Source organism: Saccopteryx bilineata, chromosome 4, assembly GCF_036850765.1.
Source record: "Saccopteryx bilineata isolate mSacBil1 chromosome 4, mSacBil1_pri_phased_curated, whole genome shotgun sequence".
Classification (NCBI taxonomy): Eukaryota; Metazoa; Chordata; class Mammalia; order Chiroptera; family Emballonuridae; genus Saccopteryx; species Saccopteryx bilineata.
Genome location: NC_089493.1, coordinates 12,904,265 through 12,922,064, shown reverse-complemented (window position 1 = coordinate 12,922,064; position 17,800 = coordinate 12,904,265).

Below are 17,800 nucleotides of genomic sequence, written 5' to 3'. Positions count from 1 at the left end.
ATGACAGTGCCAGGAGCCCATCGAAAGGACTCATGGATACTACAGCCACGTATTGAAGAGGGTGGGGAAGGAGGCTAAGATCAGAATGCCCTGAGGAGTCGTGTGCTCCTTGCACAACCACTGTGCTACGTTTGCCTACATCTCGTGACCAGAGACAGTTTTTAGCCAGAGGCCTGCCTGGAGACTGGGAAATGGACCAGACACCATTTAACGTCATTGAGCCTGAGCTCAACGATGGAATTGTGACAGCAAATACCCCATTGCCTCCATGGGAGAAATTCAGAATGTATTTGGATTGTACAAAAGGGGGACAGGAAGCAAATCCCAGAAACATCCCCAGTTTACTCTGTGAAGAAATTTCCAGTCATTTCAGGGTTGATGTCATCCCATCTGATGCAATGGACTGCAGTTTATTTTTACTTAATTAAACCTATTTAAAATAACAAGGCATCTAAAATAACATAATACCTTGGAAAAGAAAGTGAACCTGTCATCAGAAGTCCTTGATAACTCCTACATCCAAATGACAACCCTTCCGGAAGGCAGAGATCCTCCTTCGTTTTCAGGAACTCCTTATTTATTTATTTATTTATTTATTCATTCATTTTAGAGAGGAGAGAAGGAGAGAGAGAGAGACAGAGAGAGAGAGGAGAGAGAGAAGGGGGAGGAGCTGGAAGCATCAACTCCCATATGTGCCTTGACCAGGCAAGCCCAGGGTTTCGAACCGGCGACCTCAGCATTTCCAGGTCGACGCTTTATCCACTGCACCACCACAGGTCAGGCCAAGGAACTCCTTTTAAGTGCTGGTTACACCTTCCAATCTTTTGGGAAACAGACAGAAAACTGCATGGTGTCAAGGTCACACTTGAGTTCTAATTCAACTCAGCTGTCAGAGGGGCAGGAACTTCTAAATTTCCTTTGGTCAGGAGATGACCTACTACTCAGGCAATGTCGACGTCCTTCAATTTCATCATATTGTATACATTTCATATTAAGTGGCACAGTGAGACAGACCCGAAAACAAGCACGTGCAATAGTGTGCTGGGGTATCTGATAGGAACCTGTTCAAAAGCTGATGGCACAAAGGTTCATATACAAATAGGTTCACTGAAGCAATTTTCATAAGAGCAAACAATTGGAAAATAACATTTGCTTAACAACAGGGGAATGGTTCAATAAATCCTGTTTTTATGATGAAGAATTACGCAGCCATTAAAACTATATTTGCCCAGTTGTTCCCACTGGGGAATGGTAACTACATGATGTAATTCTGCTGGACTAGACCAAGGCACACCAGGAAGCCCTACTTCTTCTGCTCGGCCAGGTCAGCTGAGACCGCATGGGAGCAGGACGTTAAATAATGCATCGCAGTTGTGCACTTCTGGTGAGCATTCTGCAACCTAGGGACAGGTGAGGTCTGTAGCTGTCGGAGGTGGGGCTGTTCACATCAGGCAGACACATCTGGAGACCTTCCAGGGGAAACAGGTGCCACAGACCCTGCATAATCTATGCACACCTGCACGTGGGAAAAACCCCAGAAGTCATCGGTGCATAGTTTCTGAGAAGGTTGCATGTGGAGCCACTGCCCCAACAGCGATGCAGTCCTGAGTGAGGGGAACCAGGTCGCCAGGACTTGGAATGGAAGACCAGTGGAGCTCAGCTGTGTCAGTGGGAGCAGAGCTCTGTATTCTAAGCTATCATTTAATGCACAAGAAAAGTAGCAATTGAGTCATTGCTTTTATTTTTATTTTTTAAAAAGATTTTATTTATTGATTTGAGAGAGAGAAGCAACAACTCGTAGCTGCTTTACTTTAGTTGTTCATTGATTGCTTCTTGTATGTGCCTTGACCGGGCAAACCTGGGGTTTCAAACCAGCGGCCTCAGTGTTCCAGGTTGATGTTCTATCTACTACGCCACCACAGGTCAGGTAATTGTTTTTATTTTCGACCCTGGGACAGGTAATGGGGTCAAATCCAAGTGAATGAGTTGGAAAAGCTCAATAGAGGACTGTTTCCAGAGGGGTTGATAAGCCTTCTGGAGTGAAGATTTCAGGAGAAGCAGCGGCTCAGCCAACCACAAAGAGATTTTCCTGATAAAAATGTCATCATCATCAGAGAAGAAGGATGGTTCTGATGTAGGTCTCCTGGCTGGGCTCTGAGCCTTCCCTTGGCTCGGGCCCCAGTGATCTCCTCTCTGAATTCTGCGGGGTGGGGGCTGATGTGAAGGGACTGTGTGACCAGAATTCTCTTAAATATTGGGCTGTAAGTAGCATTGCTCTGTGCTCCTGACAGTGAGCTGCAGACAGGACAGGGCAGCCTCCCTCGCACATCATCCAGGAGCACCGATTGAACTTCTCTAGTGCCATGGGTGGGTTTTGGCACCGGGCAGCAGTGACAGCTGGACAATGTGGCAGGCATGGGATTATACAGGCGGGACCCCCACAGTCCCTGAGGGAGGCTTCAACTGGGACCAAGAGCACAATATGAGAAGGTGGAACAAGTGTCAGGGAAACTGGTGACTCCGTCTTTGCCCACAGCATGCTGAAGCTTAAAAACACGGTTCCATACAGATGGGGAAACTGAGGCACAGAGAGGTTAAGTCACCTGACCAAAGACACAGAGCTGTAAAGTGACAGAACCCAGATCTTCTTGATTTCTGCTTATTCTGTTGGACAATGAGGCCTTTCAGGAGAAACCATGGAAGGCCCAAGGGACACCAGTAACTGAGTTGATGAAAAGAAATGTTCAGCAGGGGAACAGCAGTCATCAAAGCGGGAAAGGTATTTGGGACTGTATTGTGGAGGAGTTTGAATTATTTTGGGTGTAATGACCTAATCCAGGTGTCAGCACATCATGGCCCTCAGGCCAGATCTGCTCACTGGTTTGGGGTCACAAGTTAAGAATGGTTTTAACAAATGAACAATCATAATTGATCTGATGATAGGGAACCCTAACTTTGAACCCCACATAAGTGAACATTTTCTATTTCTCATAGGAAAGAATTCTTTTCTCCTCATTAACAGACAAGTGTGACAAAATGTTTGATTCAATTATTATTATATTTTTATTTCACAATAAAATTTGTGAAACTTTTTTCTCTTGTTACATGAATATCTATAAAATAGTCTTCATTTTGCCTCTTTGCCTACAACGTCTAAAATAGTAACTATCTGGACATTCAGAGAAAAATTTTGTCATAGCCAGAGATTTTAAAAAGTCATTAAGTATATATATATATATATTTTTATTGTACGCTCTTGGCAATAAAAGTCTGGGCAGATATGTCCTATGTACACATACAGGCACCATGAAGACAAACCACAAACGAGCCTGCACTCAAGGAGCTCGTGGCTGGGCAAGAGGAGACAGACATGAAAACAAGCGTGTACATAGTGTGTCAGGACTTCATGATAGGAGCCTGTTTGAAAGCTGATGGAGACCTGACTGGTAGTGGAGCAGTGGATAAAGTGTCGACCTAGAATGCTAAGGTCACCTATTTGAAACCCTAGGCTTGCCTGGTCAAGGCGCATGTGGGAGTTGATGTTTCCTGCTCCTCCCCCTTCTTCCTCTCTTCCCCCTCTCTAAAACAAACAAACAAACAAACAAACAAACAAACAAAACCAAAGAAAGCTGACGGAGGTGAAAATGGAAGAGTGCTCAAACCCATGAGGGTGGGGTAGGGTCAGAGAAACTTCACAGGGGTGGCAACACTTGGGTTACATATTGAGAGGTGAGCGGGTGTGGGCAAGGGACAACGTGGGCATGCCAGCACAGCACAGCTCAAGTTCTGGGGACTGCAAACGCCCAGAGCCATGAGGCTGTGCAGTAGGGGAGTCACATGCCAGGTCTTGGGCCAGGGTGACCCCAGGAGAACTGGGAAATCAGCGATAGAGGAGTAAAATAAATTTCTTTTCTCATAACATCCTGCAAAACACACTCTGCTTATAGTGTCTTTCTGGTGCACTAAACATTGGCAAACCTTAAAAAAGTAATTTTATTTTAATTACTTTTTTAAAGGCAGAATCAATGTCAATAAAAGCTACTTTGAATGGTATGCAATTCAGTTGCCCTCAAAAGCTGAATTTAATAAACTTGGCCCACATCTACTTTCAAGGGACTTGGTTGTCTGCTTTTATTCTGCAAATGAAAACTTGTGGTTTTAGAACCTAATTTTTTATGGTGACGTTACTATAGTGTGGGAGAATAAAATGCCCCCCACACACCCGGTGGGTTCTTTTGTCCCTCTAGCATTTTTTAATTTTATTTTATTTATTCATTTTAGAGAGGTAGAGTGAGAGGGAGAGAGAGGGGGAGAGAAAGGGAGAGAGAGGGGCAGAGGAAGGAGCAGGAAGCATCAACTCCCATATGTGCTTTGACCAGGCAAGCCCAGGGTTTCGAACCGGGGACCTCAGTGTTCCAGGTTGACACTTTATCCACTGTGCCACCACAGGTCAGGCCCCTCTAGCCATTCACTCATTCATTCATTCATTCATTCATGGAATTGGTCAGTCTATTTTTCTGTGAACAAACATATACCTCTTTTTTTAAAACACTAGATTGACCCCAACAACTAGGATTAAAGTAGCAGTTGTTAGAAAAGAAAATAGCTTTGTACCCTGGAGGATGTGGCAGTCACAAATAAGCAAGAAACATGCCACAATGCAGTTTTTCAGTTTGGGACATTTTGGGTTTGTGGTTTTTGGTCTTCTTCAAGTAATACATGTCCTCTGAAGAAAACTGAAGAGTACAGAGAAATAATAAAGAAATGAGGGGAAAATAACCTTTTATCTAATCATTTAGGGGCAACCTCTACTGCTGTTTTGAAATATTTTCTTCTAGTATTTTTCTTCTATGATTTTTATGTTTCATGTCCCTGGGGGACCCCAATGAAGCTCACGTTCGGTATAGGCTCCATCATCCCAGCACAGGCCTTTAGGTAGCTTTGTTAGAGATAATAAGTTATACATCTTTCATTCAGAAAGATCTGCAGGCATCGTGTATCAAGTGCCCACTTTCAACGCAAATCTACGTGTTGGGAGCTGTATAAGGGAAAAGAGCCCTATTTGCGGGCCTGCTCAGAGCACATTTATACTTTTACCACACTGAGGGGTGTGCTCACCTCACAGTTATAGAACAAAGAGAGAAAGACCCAGAAAAGAGTGAGTCTCCAGGCCCTGACCCACATGTCCTACTGCGGGTAAGCAAGAGTAGAAGAAGCAATCAGTGGAATGAGGCAGACAGAGAAAGACAAATGCCACATGATTTCACTACAGGCAGAATCTGAAGGACAGAATGAACAAACAAGGTCCAAACAGACTTACAGACACAGAGTGGGCTGCCGGTGGTTGCCAGAGGGGCGGCGGAGCTGGGAGACGGAGGAGAATGTGAAGGGATTAGGAAGCACAGATTGGTCATTACGGAAGAGTCGTGGAGATGGGAAGTGCAGCACAGGGAGTACAGTCAGTCATATTGTGATCACTGGATGGTGCCAGGTCGCTGCTGGAAACATCGAGGGGAACACTGTAAAGTACATGATTGTCTCACCATGTGTTAATATTGAATGTAACCTGCAACTGAACAAAGAAAAGAGTAGTAGAAGGAGCCAGACAATGTGTCCTTGAAGCTCCTGCCAGGGACACGGAGCTGTCTCCTTGCTCTCACGTCAGTTTGGGAAGAGGATTGCCAGCAATGTTTTTCTTTCTTTCTTTCTTTCTTTCTTTCTTTCTTTCTTTCTTTCTTTCTTTCTTTCTTTCTTTCTTTTTTTTTTTTTTTTTTTAGTATGAGAAATATGTGTTCCTGCCTTGGGGCCTAAGTGTTCCGCCTCCAGGTCTTCCCCTGGCTGACCCCACTGCCAGAGCGTCACTCAAGCTGAGCGGGCACCTCTGAACGTCCCTCTCATGGCCCCCAGGCCTCCTTCCACCCGGCCCCGCCCCCCTGGCTCTCCACTTCATCGCCCAACGCCATTGTCCTCCTAGCATGGACCGCTGTATAAAATGATCTTGTTCATATACTTGTGTGCTTCTTTGGGACCCATCTTCCCCTTTCCAGAATGCAAGTTCCACGCAAATGGGGGCTTTCCGGCACCATGTTTTGCTGTATCCCCAGCACGTACCAGAGCCTCTGGCACCCAGGAAGACCAGCGATACATCTTGCCGGATGGATCAATGCAGGCTGGGCCAAGGCCCTGTGCTCCTGCATGCCCCCCATCCACTCAGTTCCAAGCTGTACCAGTTCTCTCCTCCATGACCCGTCTCCAGGCCATCCCCACTGACCCTCAGCACTAATGTTCAGCCCTCAGACAGTGTTCACAAGGGCTCTGTCTGCTCCAGTCTCTATCCCCCGTCACCACGTGTGCCTCCTGCATCTCACCACGCTGCTTCCCCGAGTCTGCTCCTTGCCTTCACTGCCCCTCCATGCAAACCAATGGGCTGATTTCCAATATGGTAGCAGAGAGGGGCACCCCAGGGGAGGACCTTGGAGCTGGAGGTTGCAGTAAGGATGTGCAGATGGAAAGCAAAGCAAAGCAATGCTTCTCTCACTAGCTTTGCTTTATTCTGTACTCACATTTAGTTTTGCGTGTCAAGTATCATGAAGACAGGGCCTGAGATTTTGAGGCTAGCAAGGAGGCAAGGGTGTGGTTTTAAAGCTAAGAGAACTCTTGCTTGTTGTTTCTCCTAAGTAGGTCATGAAACCTCACCCCTTCGTGCTTCCCCCCATGCAGTTTCTCCTTCCTGATCTCGGCTTGGAAAATGCCAGCGTCTCTTCACAGACTAGTTTAAAACCCACTCCTGTAATTACCACCCGCTGTTTCTCCCCTTCCCAAGTAGAGTTCACTGTTCACTCCTAAACCCTGTAGCACGGTGTCTGTAGCCCTGATGGGTCATTGTCTTGTACTTGTTCCGATCCCCCATCAGAGTGGGTGGCCCCTGGAGGCAAGGCATTCAGCATATTAATCCACCTGGGCTGCCATAACAAGACACCATAGACTGGGTGGCCGAAGTGACCTTGATTTTCTCTCGGTTCTGAGAGAGAAGTCCAAGATCAGGGTGCCAGCACAGTTGGGTTTGGGTGAGGGTTGCAGGGGCTGCTTTCTCCTCCCTGTCCCCCCACGTGGTGAAGGGGCAGCAGGCTCTCTGGTGTGTCTGTTTCTTCTCATGAGGACACTAATCCCACCAGACCTGGGCCCCCTCCACATGGGCGCCTGGGAGTCGGAGAAGATATCTTGGAGAGGGGACAGCTAAGTGGGGTCCCCAGGGACGAGCAGGAGTTAAGCAGGCAAAGGGCCAGAGGAAGATGTCCCAGGCAGAGGAGGGGAGCCAGGAGCCAGGGAGAACACGACCCTTCTGGGAACTGCAAGTAATTACTGAGAATTCAGCGTAGGGGCCGCGTGCTGTTCCCAACTCTGGGTTACAACCAAGTGCAACATGGGCTCCCTGCCCTCATGGAATACGCAGTAAAAGACGTGAGAAGTGAAATAAAGAACAATTTGAAGCACTGTGCTCCACTTCATCTCTTACGTGCGCGTGCATGGGGGGTACTGAAGAGGATAGTTGCATATGCTTCTGAGCCCCTGGCCGCTGTGTTTTGAATGCATTTCTTCCGTTATTGGGAAAACTCCTTCTCTCGCAGTGAGTCCCATACGCCAGGGGCCCTGCTCCGCCTTGAAGGGCAGTGTCATGTCTCTGGCTCTCCAGAGGAAAGTCGGAAAACTGAGGGACCGTCTGGAGGCTCCTGTCCTCCACGTTAGTGATGCTGCTGTCGTGCCTCTGCTGACCCTGGGGGCAGAGCTCGGCCGAGGGAGAAAGTGCATCCAGGACAGAGATGTGGGCTATGGTCAGGGTGGGGGCGAGGCCTCTTTCCACAAGGTCACCCTCAGCAGGGGATGCACAGGCCACAGTGTACTTTGGCTCTAGGGCCTCAGGTCCAGTGATGACAGACAGACAGACACACACACACACACATACACACACACACAGAGGCACACCCCAAGGGCTGGGGCAGGGGGGTCTCCAACCCAAAGCCACGTGCATTCTGGGACAAGCATCTTTCCTCAGGAACCCCGCCCTCCCAAGCAAGGAAGCACTCCCGCCATCCTGCCCCCGGCCAGCTCCGTGTGCCACCCCAGGCTGAATGGCATCTCTCTGAGGAAGACTGACCCCTCCCTGGTAAATAAATAACAACCAAGTGCCACAGTGGTCACTCAGTCACTATTGATGTGACTGTTTTGGGCACTGAGGGGACTGTATTCTGCACCCTTCACCCCTCTCACTCCTCCCATTCCTCCGTTCTTTCACTGGTTCCCCAGAGTTCAAGGTTCTGCCCTCTACGGGGCCATAAGTCTCTTCCTTAGGATATTCCGGGGTCTGCAACTGACAAAGCCAGTGTCCTTCTGCTGATGGAGGCTGTCAATTGTACAGCTCAGGAGCTGGTGGCATCTGGCTGAGGACAAGGGCGATGGCACAGAAAGAAAAGGCTACTGAAGCCACAGAGTGGAAAGGAACGGAGAGGAGGGACAGGGAGGGCCACCCAGGGCGTGAGACCCTGGTTCCGACAGCATTGGACTGGCCTGAGCCTCTGGCAGTAAGATCCTCCCTCCGCTGAAGCTCCTTTGTGTGCTTTATGTAAGTCTGTTCCTCATCACTAGGGTGGCCAAGTCATGTATTGTCCAAACCAGGACACTTTACAAATGTAAGAGGTCACTACTAATTACTCTGGGACAACAGAGACAACCTGGGACAGTTATATTTGGGAACAGACCGAGACCTCTGTTCACCCTCCTTGTAACCTGCAAATAGGACAATGGGACAAATTGACCCTTCTAGTGTGGGGGGAGGGGTGGCAGGCAGGGCCATGAAGATGGAGGGAAGGCCCAGTGGTGTAGGTATGATATTTCCCTGGCAGCTGCAGACCGGGTGCCCAGTTAGCTTCTCCTCCCTCCCCCTGGCGTGACCACACTCACCACACCATAGAGAGGAAAATGCCTTGTTCCAGGCTTGTTCCAAAACGCATGGGGTTCTTGTGGGGAAACCCCACAGATTAGGAACGAGGCTGGTCCCATCCCAGCTGTGGGTCTCGATAAGGACTCTTACTCTCTCCGGACCTTAGTTTCCTCAGCCAGAAAAGCGGAAGGAGAGGGAACCTGTTGAGTGACAGTGACGTTTTGCCCACGGCTCTGCTCCCGTTTCTGGTGTGGCTGCCCCTGACTGTGAGCTCTGGAAACCCTTCCTGCTGGGTTTCTTTGACCATGAGCATCACTTCTCATCTGGACTGAGGGTAAGGGGTCCCTCAGGGCCGGACTCCTGGGGGAAACTAGGGGCCCCTGGCACAAGCTCCTTACGTCCATGGGTGGCCACGGGGTTAATGACAGCCCCTGCAACCACGTCTGGGGCTGTGTGAGGACTCACACAGGTCAGCTCTCCACGACCCGGGGCGGGGGGGGGGGGGCTGAAGGAGATGCCCACGCCTTCAGAGGAGCCAGGCCATCTCCTCTCTGCTGTTCACATCAGAATCCAAGGTCACTTACGGTGAGCTGTAGGGACTATTCAGGCTTGCTCTAAAGGCCGCGTCCTCAGGTATAAGTCCACCAGTCACACTGGCTTCTAAACACAGGACCTCTTAGTCTTCTACCCTTTGCCCCCCAGAAGAGTGGGAGGAAGGCGTGGCCGGTGGACTTTACCACCTGATGGGCTATTGCATTTAAGGAGTGTTGAGCGTGGAAAGATATCTATAAAACCAGCTTGGCAAACTTCCAGTCCACTTGTCCATTCCCAGAAGGCATAGGCGTTTTCCTGAACCTAGCAGTAATGCAGAAAGTCTGTCTAGCCAATTCAAATTTGCATGTCTGGTGCAGAAGATGGTTGGTATAGAGGGCAAAGGCATCGGGTCCTGTCATAAGAGATCACTGTGAGTACAGCCCCCTGTTCCATCCCAGGAGGAGTCCCCGTAGTTACTGTAGCCCAGGATAAATGACCCTGAGTCCGCTGAATGCATCCCAGGCTCCAGGCTTCCCTGCCCCAGCCAGGCTGCCTTTCCTGGGACATGGCTGAATAGGTAGGGTTTCCATCTTGAGTTGTAGAAAGTTCTGGAACAAAATAGTGCTGGTGGTTGCCCAATATTGTGCATTTGGTTAATGCTGTTGAATTGTAGACTTGAAAACTGGTAAATTTCATGTTACATGTATTTTACCACAATTTAAAAAGAAAACAAAAAAGCAGCAACATCTCAGGATCCCAGAGTCAGGGGTGACTATTCAGAATGAGGATTAGGAACCTGTAGACACCAGTGGGCGTGCCTCAGGGTCTCTCACGCCTGGAGTAAGAGGTCAGGCTGTGACCTCGCCAGACACGGCTACCTCTCTGGCCTGTGTGGATGTCCAGGGAACTGATATAAAATTTTGTGAGAGGATCTGCCCCCGTTAGAATGAAGCCCACTCACTTTGAGCCTTGGGCACAGGAGGTGTGCAATCGTTCATCACTTCCCCTTGTCACACAGAATGTGGCCATGTCCTCTCTTCCTGAGAGGGCACCCAGGACAACTCCCCCTCCAGTTCGTTAGCCGAACTCCTTGGCTCCGGAGGTGGACCAGATACCCAGCTCGCGTTTCTCCTCAGTATCAGCAGAGCAGATGCCATTCTTCAGCGGTCCTGCCCTCTAGACCGTCTTCCCGTAGTATCATGAAAACAGTGATTATTGCTGAGAGATTAATCCGCCCCTGCCTGAAGAGCCGCCAAGAGACAGGGTTGGGAAACCCTGTTTCCTGGGGAGCACGGGGAGGGGGAGAGCTTGTTCTCAGGATCCTCCCCAGGTTCGGCTCTGCTCCAGCCCCCACGTGTTCTCTCTCTCTCTCTCTCTCTCTCTCTCTCTCTCTCTCTCTCACACACACACACACACCCCGTCCAACGGGGCACGTGGCCAGTGAGAGTGTGCTCCCCTACCTCTTTGCACATGAAGGGAAGTGACTAGTTTTAGATGCACTCCATGTTCTTTTCTTTTGCAAGGGAGTGTTTTTCTGCTAATGGAGTCAAGCCTCTTAAAAAAACAATACACATAGTTCAATCAATTTCTTTTGTGGATTTCAAAAGAGATGCTTTATTCAGTTCAGAAATGTGACAACAGCTGGGGAACAATGGCGAGGAACAAAGCCTTGCAATTATCTGTAGTGTGGGGTGGGAAGAGAGAGAGAAGACTACGCAAACTGAGGGAAGAATCCCCCAAAGCCGGGGTCCTCTCCTCTCTCTATCTCTTCAGCAGTACTCTGCACCAGATCACCCTGCACACCCCAGCTTTCAGTCTGGGCCCACCTTTCCCCAAAATGCACCCTCTTATATTTCTACTCTAGAACAATCGCTACAGCTCACCATTTCCATCCATACCTTGCATCTCCAACATCCCACGGTACAAAAGATTTAATACCTGCTTCCCAGGGTGAAATCTTGTTGGCCTGAGAATCTAAACTGAATCAATCTATCTATAGGTGCCAGTGTCCCTTCTATCCAAACCCCCATCACGGGAGTCCCACCAGGGGCCTCTGGGGATAATGGCATAACTCAGAGGCTCTAAGACAGGGATCTCAGGTGCTGTTATGGGCTGGGCGGTGGGTATATTTTGAGATAGGAGGGCATATTTTTGAGTCTTCATCACACCCTCAAATTATATTGCACAAGTAGCCAACTGAATCAGTGGAGCAATGCCTTGTTGAAAACTGGGAAATGAGACCCTCTCTCTTCTCCTCCTGGGCCACTGAGTCAATCCATGATGAAGCAGTCTGTACAGAGGTACAGATGCTGGGATTTCCCAGAAATGCCTGGGGACTGATCACAGGACAGTTTCCCAGAAAGGCTTATCTGCCCCTGGAATGCTCTGAAACCGTACTCGCTGCTGAGATGAGCACTCCAACCTCCGGGCTTGTTTCTCTGAATTGTTCAACCATCAAGATTGCCCCTTGTACCTTCAGCCTGGGGCTAGCTCTAATCACAACTCAGCTCACCTGGATGAACTCTCCCTTCCCAGGGAGACCAGTTGGCCCACTGGGAGAGGGTGGGTAAGCAATGGCCAGCAAACAATTTTATTGAGCTCACACTGGGAATACTGGATAGATTGCTGGACTGGCACAGAGCAAGGGAACCATGAAACATGCTCCAAGATGAACTCATACAATTTCTGGTCTCTGTGTCAGCTTAAACAATAGCCTTAAGTCTACAGCAGCAAAGAAGTAGATTAATTAGTGGTTGTCTAAGACTTGGAGGGGTAGGAAAAGGAGTTGGGGCAAAATGGGGAGTGACTGCCAGTGTGTATAGGGCTTTCTGGGATGATGAAAATGTTCTAAAATTTATTGTGGTGATGGTTGCACAACTCTGTGAATACACGGAAAATGATGAATAGGTGAATTGTGTAAGCTAGACAGGAGTGTAGACATCGTGGCTTCACCATTACCCTCACCCATCTCTCTCTACTTAGCATTCAAGGACCCATTCAAGAGCACCCCCTCTGAATGTTCTTAATTCCTCACTCAGTTCTCCTACCTCTTACTGTGTCATTTGTATGCAGTGGCGTGCTAGTATGTTTAACAACCAGCTCTCCAGGAAAAGAAAATGCCCGTCTGTAGCATTTTCTGATTTCTGTGATGTAAATACTTCTACCATGGCCGATGTCAAGCTACCAACCCGCTGGCTGAACACAGAGCTGAAAAATGCCCAGCAGGGTACCATTATGTAGCGTTTCTACTTGTAGATGTAAATAACCTCAAGAGCCATAGTCAATAGAATGATTAGAAAGTGATGAGTTTTGAGTATGTCTCACTTTTGTCTTTAATGTAATTTGTTTTAAGCATATGTAATTTAATGTTTAATAATGGCTGTCTTTAACCACCAGCTCACAAAATCCCTGAAAACTCAACAAGCTTGTCTGAGCCTGCTCTAGCACCCCACCCATCCCACGCTGCTCATGCCTCCTTCTCGCTGAAATTCTTAGAAGGCAGCCTGGACACTCTCAAGGGCAGGGACAGTGTCTGTCTTGTTGATCACTGATTCATCCATGATTCAGCCTGTGGCCCAGTGGCGAGCATGTACGAGGCCTGCTCAACACGTGCTTGTCATCTAGAGCAAGGGGCCATCTTTGAAACCAGGGCAGCGGCTAGAAAGTGCTTGGCAAACAATAGTCTCCTGAAAACACTGGCTTCTTCAATAGTAAAGAATAATGCAACAGAGAACATTTAATGCAAATAGGTCTTTAGCTTATTTATCTTTAGAAGTTAGACGAAAGTAAAAGATCTCTATTCTGCACTAGGCACCAGCCTCGCCCTCTTTGCATTGGGGGTGTAATATCAGAGGAGAATGAGATACGGAGAATGAAAGGAGCAGGCTGGCTTGAAGCAGGAAGGAGGTGTGGAAGCATCAAGGCAAAGAAACTGGTCTCCCTTCCCACCTACCAAAGAGAAACCCAAACTGAGAAGGGGTGATGCTCTGCAGGGTCAGTGTTTCCCAACTCTCCTTTCACACACGCCCTTCACTGATAAGCAGAAGAATCTCCCTTCTTTTCCAGAGATTCTGATCTAACCTTCTGAGAAGGTATAACCATTGCTGTAAGATGAGAATCTTCCGTATTCAGACATTCTGGCTCTCCCCAACCTGCCCAAGGGGTTTGCAATTTCACTTATGAAAGCATACATTTTTGGTCGGCTGAGCTGTTTCTTCAATGACCTACCCCCGCCCTCACCTCCCACCATCCTGAAAACCAGGATGTGAAGCACTGACCTCCAGGTCTGCACCTGCTTTCTGACTTGCTGTGCCACCTTTGCCTAGTGCCTGCCCCTCTCTGACTCTCAGTTTTCTCACCTTTGACTCCCTCACTTTTCACAGAAAATCAGATGGTTTTTAAGTTTCCTCTCAGCTCTAATAATCTGTGAGCCCCAGTTCATTTCTCACCCTGACCTAGATTTTAACAATAATGCACTTAAACTATTTCAAAATTGGAAAGGGATCAGTTATCTCCTCCGCTTGGAGATGTCGTTACTGGCAGTGCTTTGGTGGGTTTGGGGGCTGTTTTGGTGCCTGGATGTTCAGAAGATGAGGAAGAGAGGGTGGGGAGATTACCAAGTCAGTAACCTCTGCACGACTTCTGAGGCCAAGTCGATGCTTGTCTTGAATGCCTAATCCAAGTAGCTATGAGTTGTGGAGGTGTATTAGAATAGTGACAAAAATAACTACCGCTTTCTTTTACTGAGTGCCTACTGGGCCCTTGGGTTTGGCATGATTTCTCTCCGATTTCCAAAACAAGCTCTCAAGGTGCGCAGCGTGAGCCCCATTTTAGAAGTGAGCAGTGCAGGGACTTGCCCGCCCAGGCTTCCAAAGCTCGATGGAGCCAGGATTCCAACTGAAACCTGCCAACGCCCGTCTTCTTCCACAATGCCAGTGGCTATAAAGTGGGTTCCCCAGGCTGGCAGCATCAACAGCCCCTGGGAGCTTATAAATTCTTGAATCAGGAACTCTGGGAGCACCGCCCTGTGAGCCTTTGAGCGGGGCGGGGTGGGGGGATTTCAATTTCTATGCACGGTTACATTGAGAAGCCCTGTATGATATCACACTGCCCCACAACCAGAGCTTGGTCAGCAGTCACACTGTGGAGATTCTCAGAAAGCAACATTCCTGATGCCCTCACATGGTATGACATTTCCACCAGGACATGGAAAGCTGTCCACTCCCTGGCTAGGGGGTAGGTAACCTCCTAACACCTGAGGGATGTTCCAGCGCCACTCAGATTAGACCACTGGCTTCTCAAAGCATTCTTGAGTCACGTCAAAAGAAACAAGAGACTGCTTTTCTTTTCTTTTCTTTAATTTTAATTTTTTATTTTTGGGTATTTTTCCGAAGTTAGAAACAGAGAGGCAGTCAGAAAGACTCCCGCATGTGCCTGACTGGGATCCACTCGGCATGCCCACCAGGGGGCGATGCTCTGCCCATCTGGTGTGTTGCTCCATTGTGGCCGGAGACATTCTAGCGCAGGGGTCCCCAAACTATGGCCCGCGGGCCACATTCGGCCCCCTGAGGCCATTTATCCGGCCCCCGCCGCACTTCTGGAAGGGGCACCTCTTTCATTGGTGGTCAGTGAGAGGAGCATAGTTCCCATTGAAATACTGGTCAGTTTGTTGATTTAAATTGACTTGTTCTTTATTTTAAATATTGTATTTGTTCCCGTTTTGTTTTTTTACTTTAAAATAAGATATGTGCAGTGTGCATAGGGATTTGTTCATAGTTTTTTTTTATAGTCTGACCCTCCAACGGTCTGAAGGACAGTGAACTGGCCCCCTGTGTAAAAAGTTTGGGGACCCCTGTTCTAGCGCCTGAGGTGGAGGCCATGGAGCCATCCCCAGCATCCAGGCCAACTTTGCTCCAATGGAGCCTTGGCTGCAGGAGGGGAAGAGAGAGACAGAGAGGAAGGAGAGGGGAAAGGGTGGAGAAGCAGATGGGCACTTCTCCTGTGTGCCCTGACAGGGAATCGAACCTGGGACCTCCACGTGCCGGGCCGACGCTCTACTGCTGAGCCAGCCTGCCAGGGCAGAGATTGCTTTTCCAATTTGACTATCTGGCTCCGATAAATTGATCAGTACTCAAGACTTCTGGGTGTCTATCTGACTCTGATTAAAGTTCTCTGGGAGAGGATGGGTAGATTCCAGGAGGAGATGTTGGGATGAATTGAAATGTCCTTTTGTCTCAGGTCTAATAGAGAGCTTGCCTCATTTTAAGATGAGCAGAGCATCGTGTCTGGAATATTGCGTGTTGATTCCTACCTGGAATTCTTGCCTATGTCTACTGCCCTATCTCTGGGACTGGGGACAGAAGCCCAAAGGCAGGCGTTGTTGGGAGTGGGAGGCAGACATGACTTGCAGAAGAGCAGGGGCACCCATTGTTGGGGTGGGGAGGGTCAGAGGCCTGGGGTAGAGGTAGGCTCACAGGCGTGTGTGCAGAGAGCTCCGTGGACGTGCGGAACTGGGTATGGGCTGGGAGATTTGTGCATTAGCTCCTGGGGATCAGAGGTGCTGTGACTCCTCGGTCCTTGATCTCAAGGGTGCTAAGATACCCACATGTCTCACCTCCAGCTGAAGGAAGGACAACCCAACGATGTGGCCCTGCTCCTGCGGGCTGCTTGGACGAGCCGCTGCCAGTCCCCAAGGGTTCATCCACCTGCTCCATGCTGTCCCCACTGCTGATGAAGTTGCTAGAGAATGTTCACATCACAAAGGCTGGCTTCCTTTCCAATTCCTGGCCTCTGACTGCAAATGGGCTATCAGCACTGCCTTGCAGTCCTCTCTTCTCCTCCTTTTAGCTTGCTCTGCTCCAACACGAGGACTGTGCCTTTGCCTCCCTCCTCCTCCCCGCTCTCCATCCCAGCCCCGCTGCTGACTGGGCCGCATGCTTGGTTGGTAAAATAGAAGCCGACAGATGGGAACTCCCTCCTCTTGCCGCCGCCAAATGCACACACCTTCCTACATCGCCTTCTGCGATGGGCTCTCTTTCTCTCTTACACTGGGGTGAGTGTCTCTCCTCTTTTCAAAGGTGACTCCTTCAACTGTGGTCTGGATGCTGTTCCTTCTTGCCTGGCCCAGAATACCACATCTACTATCTGTGTGTCTAGCCTCTCTCTCTCTCTCTTTCTCTCTTTCTCCCTTTCTCTCTCTCTCCCCCCTCTCCCTCTCTCTCTCCCTCTCCATCTCTCTCTCCTTCTCCCTCTCTTTCTCCTTCTCCCTCTCTCTCTCCCTCTCTCTCTCCCTCTCCATCTCTCTCTCCTTCTCCCTCTCTCTCTCCCATCAGCAAAATTTTACTCTGTCCTGGATTATTGCCACCAACCCACAGAACTGTGTCTCTTATATATGTGTATATATGTAAATATATATGCATACTACATATGTATATACACAACCGTAGATATGAGTTTTAAAAACAACAACAAATATCACCCTTGGCCCTGCCTCCCACCTCCAGCTCCCACCTCGCTTGTGGCTTCACCTCCCCTCACCACCCGGCCACCCATGCTGCCCTCCACTTGCTCCAAGCTAGCTTCTGCCTCCGCCGCTCTGCAGAGCAGTTGTTCTCAGCGCAGAGCACTTCTGCCCCCCAGGAGACACTTGGCAATGTCTGGGAACACGTTGGGTTGTCACGACTCGGGGGAGGGGTGCTATGGTGTCTGGCAGGTGGAGGCCAAGGATGCAGCTGAGCAGGACAGCACACAGGACAGAGAATGGTCCAGCCACCAGCGTCAGCAGTGCAGCAGCTGAGAAAGCCTGATACAGGGACCACTCCCGCCGAGGTCACCTAGCATGTCCCCGATGCCAAGTCCAAGAAACCGTGTTCCATGCTCCCCGCCCTCAGCCGCTCTCGCTTGGGCTCTGGGGCACTTCTCTGTCTTGGTTCCCACGTGATTTGGGGCCATTCCTCTGCATGTTCCTCCTCTACCTTACTCAGTTGGGGCTTCCTGCTCATGTTTCTCTTTTCTCTCTCTTCATAATCAGTCCAATCAGTGGCCTCATATCATTTCCAAGCTGGCTTTGGAGCCAGACTGCCTGGTATGAGTCCTAGTTCTCAGGGGCACAGCTATGTGTCTGTAGTAACAATTTCTTCTCTGTTTCTTGGCAGCCTCAGTGTGTTCTCAAGTAAAATGGGGATAAGAATAGCGCTTAGTATATAGAGAAAATCCAAGTAAATCTCATGGCAGAGTCTAATTCATGTTAGCTGATGTTGTTTTCATTTATTACTGTATGACATGAAAATAGCCTCTCTTTTTACTTTTCACCAGCGAGTTCAAGAATGG